The 10,958-nt window shown below is 42.9% G+C and overlaps 1 long non-coding RNA gene across 1 annotated transcript; it reads left to right on the top strand.

Annotated features, from left to right (window-relative positions):
• Window positions 1–3,112: 3,112 nt before the first annotated feature.
• On the top strand, window positions 3,113–4,292 carry LOC115194871 (uncharacterized). Its single transcript, XR_003878517.1, has 4 exons — window positions 3,113–3,127; window positions 3,773–3,903; window positions 3,996–4,091; window positions 4,169–4,292. It is a non-coding gene; the product is annotated as an uncharacterized LOC115194871 (long non-coding RNA).
• Window positions 4,293–10,958: the final 6,666 nt, after the last annotated feature.

The raw sequence follows: 10,958 nt of genomic DNA, 5'->3' as shown, positions 1-10,958 counted from the left end.
ACAGACTACCATTTCTATAGGAGTAGTTAAAACAAATCTAACAATGGAGCTTTTTAGTTATATATATATAAAAAACTTGATATACCTCTACCGGTATGCCATCAAGCCCTGGGTTTCCCAGACTGAAAGGACTTAATAGTTTCAAAGCGATTTTCTTCTGTAATTTGGCCTTCACACTGATCTTTCTATACTTCTGTTAATTTTCAATTTTTTATATTATTTGGAAAGTATGTGCTTACCATAATACGGAAGTCGCTCTGGATAAGAGTGTCTGCTAAATGACTTAAAATGTAAATATAAATGTACTAATCTTCATTCAGTGGGAAAGGATGAGACGGAAAAGTGAACATCTGCCTAAAATAATTAGCTTCCTCTTTAAAATATAATTGGGGAGAATCATAGATGACTCCGTCTTCAGTAACGAGGTTTCTGCAAATTATTTTTGTTAGCTTTCCTGTATGGGAGATTCAGGAATAATTTGTGCATTTTTCTCCATATTCCATACAGTTTGCTTTATTTTTGTAATAGATGACGTTAGATTGTTCTTGAATAAGTTCCTCATGTTCTATTTGTTTTTCTCTAACTTTTTTGTATCTCTGTAGTATCTTTTTTTATTGCTATCTACCTGTACTATTAGTTCATGGATTTCCCTTGTTAGTCTGTCTCTTTAGCCAGACACTGTTTTTTTATGGGTGGTGGTCCCCAACAACAAGATATGGGTGGTCCTCAGTCCACCTGGCCATACTGCTGCTCCAGTTTCAACTGTTCTGCTGCGGCTATCGAGCACTGACCTGTTCACCGGACATGCTACCTGTCCCAGACCTGCTGTTTTCAACTCTCTAGAGACAGCAGGAGCAATAGAGATACTCTGAATGATCGACAACCACTGTATTATTATTTGTCCCTGCTGGTCATCTATGAACATTGAACATCTTGGCCATGTTCTGTTTTAATCTCCACCCGGCACAGCCAGAAGACGACTGGCCACCCCTCATAGCCTGGTTCCTCTCTAGGTTTCTTCCTAGGTTCTGCCCCTGTTCTAGGGAGTTTTTCCCTATCCCCCGTGCTTCTACACCTGCAATGCTTGCTGTTTGGGGTTTTAGACTGGGTTTCTGTACAGCACTTTGTGACATTAGCTGACGTAAGATGGGCTTTATCAATCAATTTGATTGATTTGATTGATTGCATGTGACGCACAATCAAGCTACGCTCTGAAGATGCAAGTCTACATGGGCTTGGATGCAAGTCTACGTGAGCTGAGTTCTACTGCATGGGCTTTGTCCTACAGCAGGCCGGCAGCCAGGGAGAACGGGACACTATCGTTCATCACACCTTATAACTCTTCTGCAGTGAAAATCTCAGTAAACTCAGTAAACTCTCAGTAAACCTCAGTAAACTCTTCTCAGTAAAAATCTCTCTGGTTGTCTCTCGTTGGGATGAGTTATCTGCAGCTACCGCCACAACATCTTATTTGAGTGATTTATCTTCCATTTCTGCGGTACAGTTGATCACCATGGCTATGATGCTAAGAAACCAACCCTTACGCAACACCTGTTATTCCTATCACTCTCTATTGGCCTCGGCCATACTCACAGGGAGCCTCTCAGGATCCCTTGAAACTGGACCCATCTTCCTCTACTACTCTCTTCACTGCCTATGAAGACTCCTTCAGAGAAAATGACTCAAGTAAAAGTGTAAATCACCCAGTAAATATTACTTGAGTAAAGTTTTAAAAGTTTCAGCAAATATACTGAAGTATCAACATTAAATGTAATTGATAAAATATACTAAAGTTCAAAAGTAAAAGTATAAATCATTTCAAATTCATTACATTAAGCAAACCAGACGGCACCATTTTCTTGTTTTTTTATTTGATTACGGATAGCCAGCGTCACACCAACTCTCAGACATAATTTGCAAAGGAAGCATTTGTGTTTAGTGAGTCTGTTAGATCAGAGGCAGTAGGGATGACCAGGGACGTTCTCTTGATAAGTGTGTGAATTAGACCTTTTTTCTGTCCTGCTAATCATTCAAAATCTAACGAGTACTTTTGGGTGTCGGGGAAAATGTATGGAGTAAAAGTACATTATTTTCTTTAGGAATGTAGTGAAGTGAAAGTTGAAATAAATAGAAGTAGTAAAGTAAAGATACCCCAAAATACTACTTAAGTAGTACTTTAAAGAATTTTTACATAAGTACTTTACACCACCAGCTAATGGCCGACAGATCAGAGGCAGTAGGGATGACCAGGGACGTTCTCTTGATAAGTGTGTGAATTAGATCATTTTTACATAAGTACTTTACACCACTAGCTAATGGCCCGACCACGGGATCTCTCGTTGGGTTAATGAGGCAACTAGTCACCACCTGTGACAGGTCCTTTAAAAGGAGAGGTGGAAGAGGTAGACCATAACTCACAGACAACAGAGAGACAACCAGTGAATCCCTTGGAAGAGTGCAGAAGGTGAGATTATTTAGTAGACTAGCTGCCTCTCAAATGGCACGTTAATCTTACGTGGCCCTGGGTCAAGTGTAGTGCCACCTATATGACCCCTTTCGTGGGTCGACCCCCCCCCCCCTGAATTTAAGAGCGTATACCTTTGTAGTGAATAGAAGTCTTGGCAAGATCTAGTCTGCTTCCCCTTCACTGCGTAGTGCACTGTGGCCCTCGTCAAAGGTGGTTCACTACATAAGGAATGAGGAGCCATTTGGGAAGGATTCATATTCCTGTGTGAAAGGCTCTTCAACCACATACAATAGATTAGATGATACCTGAATTTTAGTGGAAGAATCGTTGCGCGCCGTGTTGACGATACTCGCTTGTTGGGGTCCTCAGGACTGGGTTTAGCAATTGTTGCATAAGTTTTGTACTTAACACAGGGTTTCCTGAACCTCTCCTCTAGTTCCCACAGCCATTCCAGATTTAAAATGCTCAACTAATCTCTCTCTCTCTCTCTCTCTCTCTTCCTCTCTCTCTCTCTCTCTCTCTCTCTCTCTCTCTCTCTCTCTCTCTCTCTCTCTCTCTCTCTCTCTCTCTCTCTCTCTCTCTCTCTCTCTCTCTCAGGAGACTATCACCATGGCGATATGACCATCATTCTGCTTGTTAGCACAGCTTTTGCTCTGGGAGGTAAGAGTGATGTACCTCACATTACTCACCAACATTTAATAAAAAACGTTAGTGGGTGTGGATCTGTCCTATTCACACACGTACGTATTAATGTTTTGTTTCATAACCAGTTGTCCCTTGGACAGCCATTATCAACCGTGACACTGGAAAGAAGGTTGTCTTGCTCAAGGGCACATAGACAGATATTTTAACTTGACATTCAGGGATTAAAAACTAGGAACTCTTGTGTTACTGGCCCAACTCTCTAACCGCTAGGCTACCTGCCACTCCTCTAGTTCCAGAGATGTATATTGGTGTCTAGATGCTGGACTGAGGTATTCTGATATGAATGGTTTGATCATTCAACTGGATGTATGATTGGATTGTCAGGAAGTAACACTGACACAACTTACCTCCACTTTCAGTCATAGTTTCATCAGCTTTTATACCAAAGACAGAAACTGAATTGACTGCACAGGGCTTTTAAACAAGTAGCGCAATTTCAGTATTTAGCCAGGAAGTACCTAGGTTACATCTGAAATGGAACCCTATTCCGTATAAAATACTTCTGACCAGGGACTATATGGGACGCAACCCAAGATTCCGGCATGCATGTGCTGCAATGTTATGTCCACATTACAATCAATGTATGTTACCTGTGTCCAGATGCTGGGATACGACCCATGACCCCTGTGAGCGTGCTAGATATGCCGCGACACATGGCCCAATTGGCGCCTACATCCCCACGTGTGACGCCGCTGGACGATACACCCCTAAGCAATGTTCGGCCTCTACAGGTTAACACGGACGCACATATACACACACTAAATTCTCCAATTCAGTTGAATGTTACAATATTTACTGTGTGCAACATGTCTATTTCTGGTAGGTTACTGTTGGTGTGTGACCACTACTGGACAGAAGATTCAGGGTACGGAGACTCCACCAGGCACTGCTATCAACTGCTAGCAACTGTTCCACCAAGGTGTGTGTGTATATACATACTCATTCACAAAATGTTATTTCTTTGCAGCTGATATTGGATGTTTTGTCTAATTGCAGATGAAAGGCGTTGGAATGAAGACTTTGAAAAGACGGACAGTTGTCTTTACTGTACGACAGGAACTGATTTACATCCCATATAAATGCATGAAGAAATCCAGAGATTAAACTGTTAATTTACTTACTTTATTGTTGGTGTGATTATCTGAACCAGTCCTTTACTGGGAAATGGAGGAAGGAGTAGGACTGTATTACCAGCAGTCAAATTCCACGTGACCATTTAGTAATTAGGCTTCTCCAAGCTCTGATGCTGGTGATGGTCATTAGTAGCCTCCCGCACTTGCTAACTGCCTGGTACTCAGCACTATTGTCCCTCTAATCACTCTGACATCAATGCAAATGTAAAACATTTCATGAGCTCATGTTGCGCAACATTTCTATAACCTATGCAATTGTGTGAGAACAGCCTCACGGCTTCTATTAGAAAGAGGATCCCATCAGCTTTCTATAGGTTAGATCTACTATTTGCAGTACCAGTCAAAAGTTTGAACACGCCTACTAATTCCGGGGTTTTCCTCTAATATTTTCAACTATGACATAACACATGGATTCACATCTTAAACCAAAATATATTGAGATTCTTCAAAGTAGCCACCCTTGCCTTGACAGCTTTGTACACTCTCGGCATTCTCTCAACCAGATTCATGGAATGCATTTCAATTAACAGGTGTGACTTAGTTGTGTCATTTCTTTCCTCAATGCGTAAGAGCGATCAGTTTGTGACAAGGTAGGGGTGGTATACAGAAAATAGCCCTATTTGTTATTTTAAGACCAAGGCCATATTATGGCAAGAAACAGCTCAATGCAAAGAGAAACCGCCCATTACTTTAAGAGGGAAGGTCAGTCAATCCGTATAATTTCAAGAACTTAACGTTTTCTCAAGTGCAGTCTCAAAAACCAAGTGCTACGATGACTCATGAGAACGCCAACAGGAAAGGAAGACGCTTTGTTACCTCTGCTGCAGCCCAAATATACGCTTCAAAAAGTTCAAGTAACAGACATCTTGACATCTGCTCAGAGGAGACTGCGGGTGAATTAGGCCTTCATGGGTCGAATTGCTGTAAAGAAGCCATATTAGACGATAAGAGTCCAAATTTGAGGTTTCGGTTCCAACTGCTGAGTCTTTGTGAGGCAGAGTAATTGAACGGATGATCTCCGCATGTGGTGTTCCCACCGTGAAGCATGGAGGTGATGGGTGCTTTGTTTGACACTGTCAGTGATTTATTTAGAATTCAAGGCACACTTAACCAGCATGGCTACGCAGTGATACGCCATCCCATCTGGTTTGGCTTAGTGGGACTATTCATTTGTTTTTCAACAGGACAATGACCCAACACACCTTCAGCTGTGTAAGGGCTATTTGACCAAAAGGAGAGTGATGCATCAGATGACCTGGCCTCCACAATCACCCAATTTAGATGGTTTGGGATGAGTTCAATCAATCAAATGTATTTATGAAGCCCTTTTTACATCAGCCGATGTCACAAAGTGCAATACAGAAAGCCAGCCTAAAACAGCAAGCAATGCAGATGTAGAAGCACGGTTGGCTAGGAAAAACTCCCTAGAATGGCAGGAACCTAGGAAGGTGCGGTATAGAGAGAGTTGAAAACAGCAGGTCCGGGACAAGGTAGCACGTCCAGTGAACAGGTCAAGGTTCCATAGCCGCAGGCAGAAACAGGTGGACTGGGGACAGCAAGGAGTCGTCAAGCCAGGTGGCCCTGCGGCATGGTCCTAGGACTCAGGTCTTAAGGGAGAAGAGAACGAGAAAGAAAGAACTAGAGGGTGCATAATTAAATACACATAGGACAACCGGATAAAACAGGAGAAATACTCCAGATTTAACCTCTCACCTGGCCAACATCCAGTGAAATTGCAGAGCGCCAAATTCAAAAATAGAAATACTCATAAAATTCATAAAACATACAAGTATTATACACTGCTCAAAAAATAAAGGGAACACTTAAACAACACATCCTAGATCTGAATGAAAGAAATAATCTTATTAAATACTTTTTTCTTTACATAGTTGAATGTGCTGACAAAATCACACAAAAATAATCAATGGAAAACCAATTTATAAAGCCATGGAGGTCTGGATTTGGAGTCACACTCAAAATTAGGCTGATCCAACTTTGATGTAATGTCTTAAAACAAGTCAAAATGAGGCTCAGTAGTGTGTGTGGCCTCCACGTGCCTGTATGACCTCCCTACAACGCCTGGGCATGCTCCTGATGAGGTGGCGGATGGTCTCCTGAGGGATCTCCTCCCAGACTGGACTAAAGCATCCGCCAACTCCTGGACAGTCTGTGGTGCAACGTGGCGTTGGTGGATGGAGTGAGACATGATGTCCTAGATGTGCTCAATTGGATTCAGGTCTGGAGAAACGGCGGGCAGTCCAAAGCATCAATGCCTTCCTCTTGCAGGAACTGCTGACACACTCCAGCCACATGAGGTCTAGCATTGTCTTGCATTAGGAGGAACCCAGGGCCAACCACACCAGCATATGGTCTCACAAGGGGTCTGAGGATCTCATCTCGGTACCTAATGGCAGTCAGGCTACCTCTGGCGAGCACATGGAGGGCTGTGCGGCCCGCCAAAGAAATGCCACCCCACACATGACTGACCCACCGCCAAACCGGTCATGCTGGAGGATGTTGCAGGCAGCAGAACGTTCTCCACGGCGTCTCCAGACTCTGTCACGTCTGTCACGTGCTCAGTGTGAACCTGCTTTCATCTGTGAAGAGCACAGGGCGCCAGTGGCGAATTTGCCAATCTTGGTGTTCTCTGGCAAATGCCAAACGTCCTGCACGGTGTTGGGCTGTAAGCACAACCCCCACCTGTGGACGTCGGGCCCTCATACCACCCTCATGGAGTCTGTTTCTGACCGTTTGAGCAGACACATGCACATTTGTGGCCTGCTGGAGGTCATTTTGCAGGGCTCTGGCAGTGCTCCCCTTGCACAAAGGCGGAGGTAGCGGTCCTGCTGCTGGGTTGTTACCCTCCTACGGCCTCCTCCACGTCTCCTGATGTACTGGCTTGTCTCCTGGTAGCGCCTCCATGCTCTGGACACTATGCTGACAGACACAGCAAACCTTCTTGCCACAGCTCGCATTGATGTGCCATCCTGGATGAGCTGCACTACCTGAGCCACTTGTGTGAGTTGTAGACTCCGTCTCATGCTACCACTAGAGTGAAAGCACTGCCAGCATTCAAAAGTGACCAAAACATCAGCCAGGAAGCATAGGAACTGAGAAGTGGTCTGTGGTCACCACCTGCTGAACCACTCCTTTATTGGGGGTGTCTTGCTTATTGCCTATAATTTCCACCTGTTGTCTATTCCATTTGCACAACAGCATGTGAAATTTATTGTCAATCAGTGTTGCTTCCTAAGTGGACAGTTTGATTTCACAGAAGTGTGATTGACTTGGAGTTACATTGTGTTGTTTAAGTGTTCCCTTTATTTTTTTGAGCAGTATACATTGGTTTAAAGATTAACTTCTTGTTAATCCAGCCACGGTGTCAGATTTCAAAAAGTCTTTATGGGGAAAGTATACCATGCGATTATCTGAGAACAGCGCCTGCAGACAAATCATTACAAACAGTTACCAGCAAAGTAGAGGAGTTACACAAGTCAGAAATAGCAATAAAATGAATCACTTACCTTTGATGATCTTCATATGGTTGCACTCACAAGACCCATTTACTCAATAAATGTTCGATAAAGTCTCCTTATATTCAAAACCTCCGTTTTGTTCAGTAATCCACAGGCTCAAAGGCAGTCAAACAGACAGACAAAATCTGAAAAGTATCAGTAAAGTTTGTAGAAACATGTCAAACGATATTTATAATCAATCCTCAGTGGAAGCCACAGGAAGTGCAATTTGAGTCCTAAGTCAATAGATACTGTAATGGCATTCACTAGAAACTAAAAATAAAAAAAATCCCACTTCCTGGCTGGATTTTCTCAGGTTATCGCCTGCCATATATGTTCTATACTCACATACATTATATTAACAGTTTTGGAAACTTTAGAGTGTTTTCTATCCAAATCCACCAATTATATGCATATCCTAGCTTCTGGGCCTGAGTAGCAAGCAGTTTACTTTGGGCATGCTTTTCATGGAAGTGAAAATAGTGCCCCCTACCCTAGTGAGGTTAACAGACTGACCCTAGCCCCCCGACACAAACTTTTGCAGCATAATTACTGGAGGCTGAGGCAGGAGGGGTCTGGAGACATGTGGCCCTGTCCGACTATACCCCCGGACAGGGCCAACCTGGCAGGATATAACCCCACCCACTTTTCCAAATCACAGCCCCCAAACCACTAGCGGGATATCTTCAACCACCAACTTGCTTCCCTGAGACAAGGCCGACTATAGCCCACAAAGATCTTCCCCACGGCATGAACCCGAGGGGGGCCTCAAAACCAGACAGGAAGATTACATCAGAGACTAAAGCCACTCAAGTGACACACCCCTCCTAGGGACGGCATGGAAGAGCGCCAGTGAATTAGTCCCCGTAATAGGGTCAGAGGCAGAGAATCCCAGTGGAGAGAGGGGAACCACCCAGGCAGAGACAGCAAGGGTGGTTCATCGCTCCAGTGCCTTTTTGTCAACTTCACACCCCTGGGTCAGACTACACTCAATCATAGGACCTACTGAAGAGATGAGTTTTCAATAAAGACTTAAAGGTCAAGACAGAGTCTGTGCCTGTAACATGGACAGGCACACCATTCCATAAAAATTGAGCTCTATAGGAGAAAGCCCTGCCTCCAGCTGTTTGCTTAGAAATTCTAGGGACAAAAAGGAGACCTGCGTCTTGTGACCATATTGTACGTGTAGATATGTACGGCAGGACCAAATCGGAAAGATAGATAGAAGCAAGCCCATGTAATGCTTTGTAGGTTAGCAGTTAAACCTTGAAATCAGCCCTAGCCTTAACAGGAAGCCAGTGTAGAGAGGCTAGCACTGGAGTAATATGACCATTTTTTGGGGTTCTAGTCAAGATTCTAGCCGCCGTGTTTAGCATTAACTGAAGATTATTTAGTGCTTTATCCTGGTAGCCGGAAGTAGAGCATTGCAGTACTCTCATCTAGAAGTGACAAAAGCATGGATACATTGTTCTACATCATTTTTGGACAGAAAGTTTCTGATTTTTGCAAAGTTACGGAGATGGAAAAAAGCTGTCCTTGAAACAGTCTTGATATGTTCATCAAAAGAGAGATCATGGTCCAGAGTAACGCTGAGGTCCTTTACAGTTTATTTGAGATGACACTACAACCATCATGATTAATTGTCATATCCAACAGAAGATCTCTTTGTTTCTTGGGACCTAGAACTAGCATCTCTGCTTTGTCTGAGTTTTGAAGTAAAACATTTGCCGCCTTCCAGTTCCTTATGTCTGAAACACAGGTTTCCAGGGAGGGCAATTTTGGGGCTCCACCATGTTTCATCTAAATGTACAGCTGTGTATCGTCCGCATTGCAGTGAAAGTTAACATTATGTTTCCGAATGACATCAAGAGGTAAAATATATAGATAATGAAAACAATAGAGGTCCTAAAACGGAAACTTGAGGAACACCGAAATTACAGTTGATTTGTCAGAGGACAAACCATCCACAGAGACAAACCGAAACCTTTCCGACAGATAAGATCTAAACCAGGACAGAACTTGTCCGTGTAGATCAATTTGGGTTTCCAATCTCTCCAAAAGAATGTGTTGGTCTATGGTATCAAAGCAGCCCTAAGGTCTAGGAACACGAGGACAGAGGAAGAGCCTCAGTCTGACACCATTAAAAGGTCTTTTACCACCTCCACGAGTGCAGCCTCAGTGAGTTGGACCACAGAGTTAAGAAAAGCAGCCAACAAGTGCTCAGCATATGTGGGAACTCCTTCAAGACTGTTGGAAAAGCATTCCAGTTGAAGCTGGTTGGAGAATGCCAAGAGTGTGCAAAGCTGTAATCAAGGCAAAGCGTGGCTACTTTGAAGTATCTCAAATATAACATATATTTTGATTGTTAAATCACTTTTTTGTTCACTACTTGATTCCATATGTGCTATTTCAGAGTGTTGATGTCTTTACTATTATTCTACAATGTAGAAAATAGTAAAAATGAAGAAAAACCCTTTAATGAGTAGGTGTGTCCAAACTTTTGACTCGTGCTGTATTTATCAGCTTTCCTAATATTAAGAACATTGCTTATATTTACAATGGAGTATAGCCTACCTGGCTGGCATGAAAATGAAACAAGGGAAAAGAATCCTCCATTCGCTATTTAAGTGCATAGATGAAATGTATTTTTCCCCTGCCCGATTCCAGACAGGTGCATGATTATTGTCCATTCTAAATCAAAACAAATTTCACAAATATTATTTAGTACATGTAAAGACAAGATTCAATCAAGAATAGTCTGATGGGTGACAACATTATCCCATCACTTGTGAATGATGCCGTGTAAGGCAAGGAACAATGCATACCATTTTTTTGCTACTTTTCATATCTTAGCGCAACACCTCATGTAGCCTAGCCAATAGGCCTATGTTTCTGTAGTAACGTGATAAGGAATGCCCACACGCATTTCAATATATTCCTTTACTTTCACCCAATAACTAATAGGGTACGCAGGTACAAACGGTCCAAAAATAGCAGAACTATAAGCCACTCAACCGGTGGTAGAATCATTGCAGGATCTCACTCTTAGCGATGACATCAAAGGGAAAGGTCACGGTCAATGCCAATAATACATGTAATTATTAATAGTGTCCACACTATAACACTTCTCCCCCTCAA

The sequence above is a fragment of the Salmo trutta genome, chromosome 5 (assembly GCF_901001165.1).
Source record: "Salmo trutta chromosome 5, fSalTru1.1, whole genome shotgun sequence".
NCBI lineage: Eukaryota > Metazoa > Chordata > Actinopteri > Salmoniformes > Salmonidae > Salmo > Salmo trutta.
This window is presented reverse-complemented; position numbering and strand designations above follow the sequence as displayed.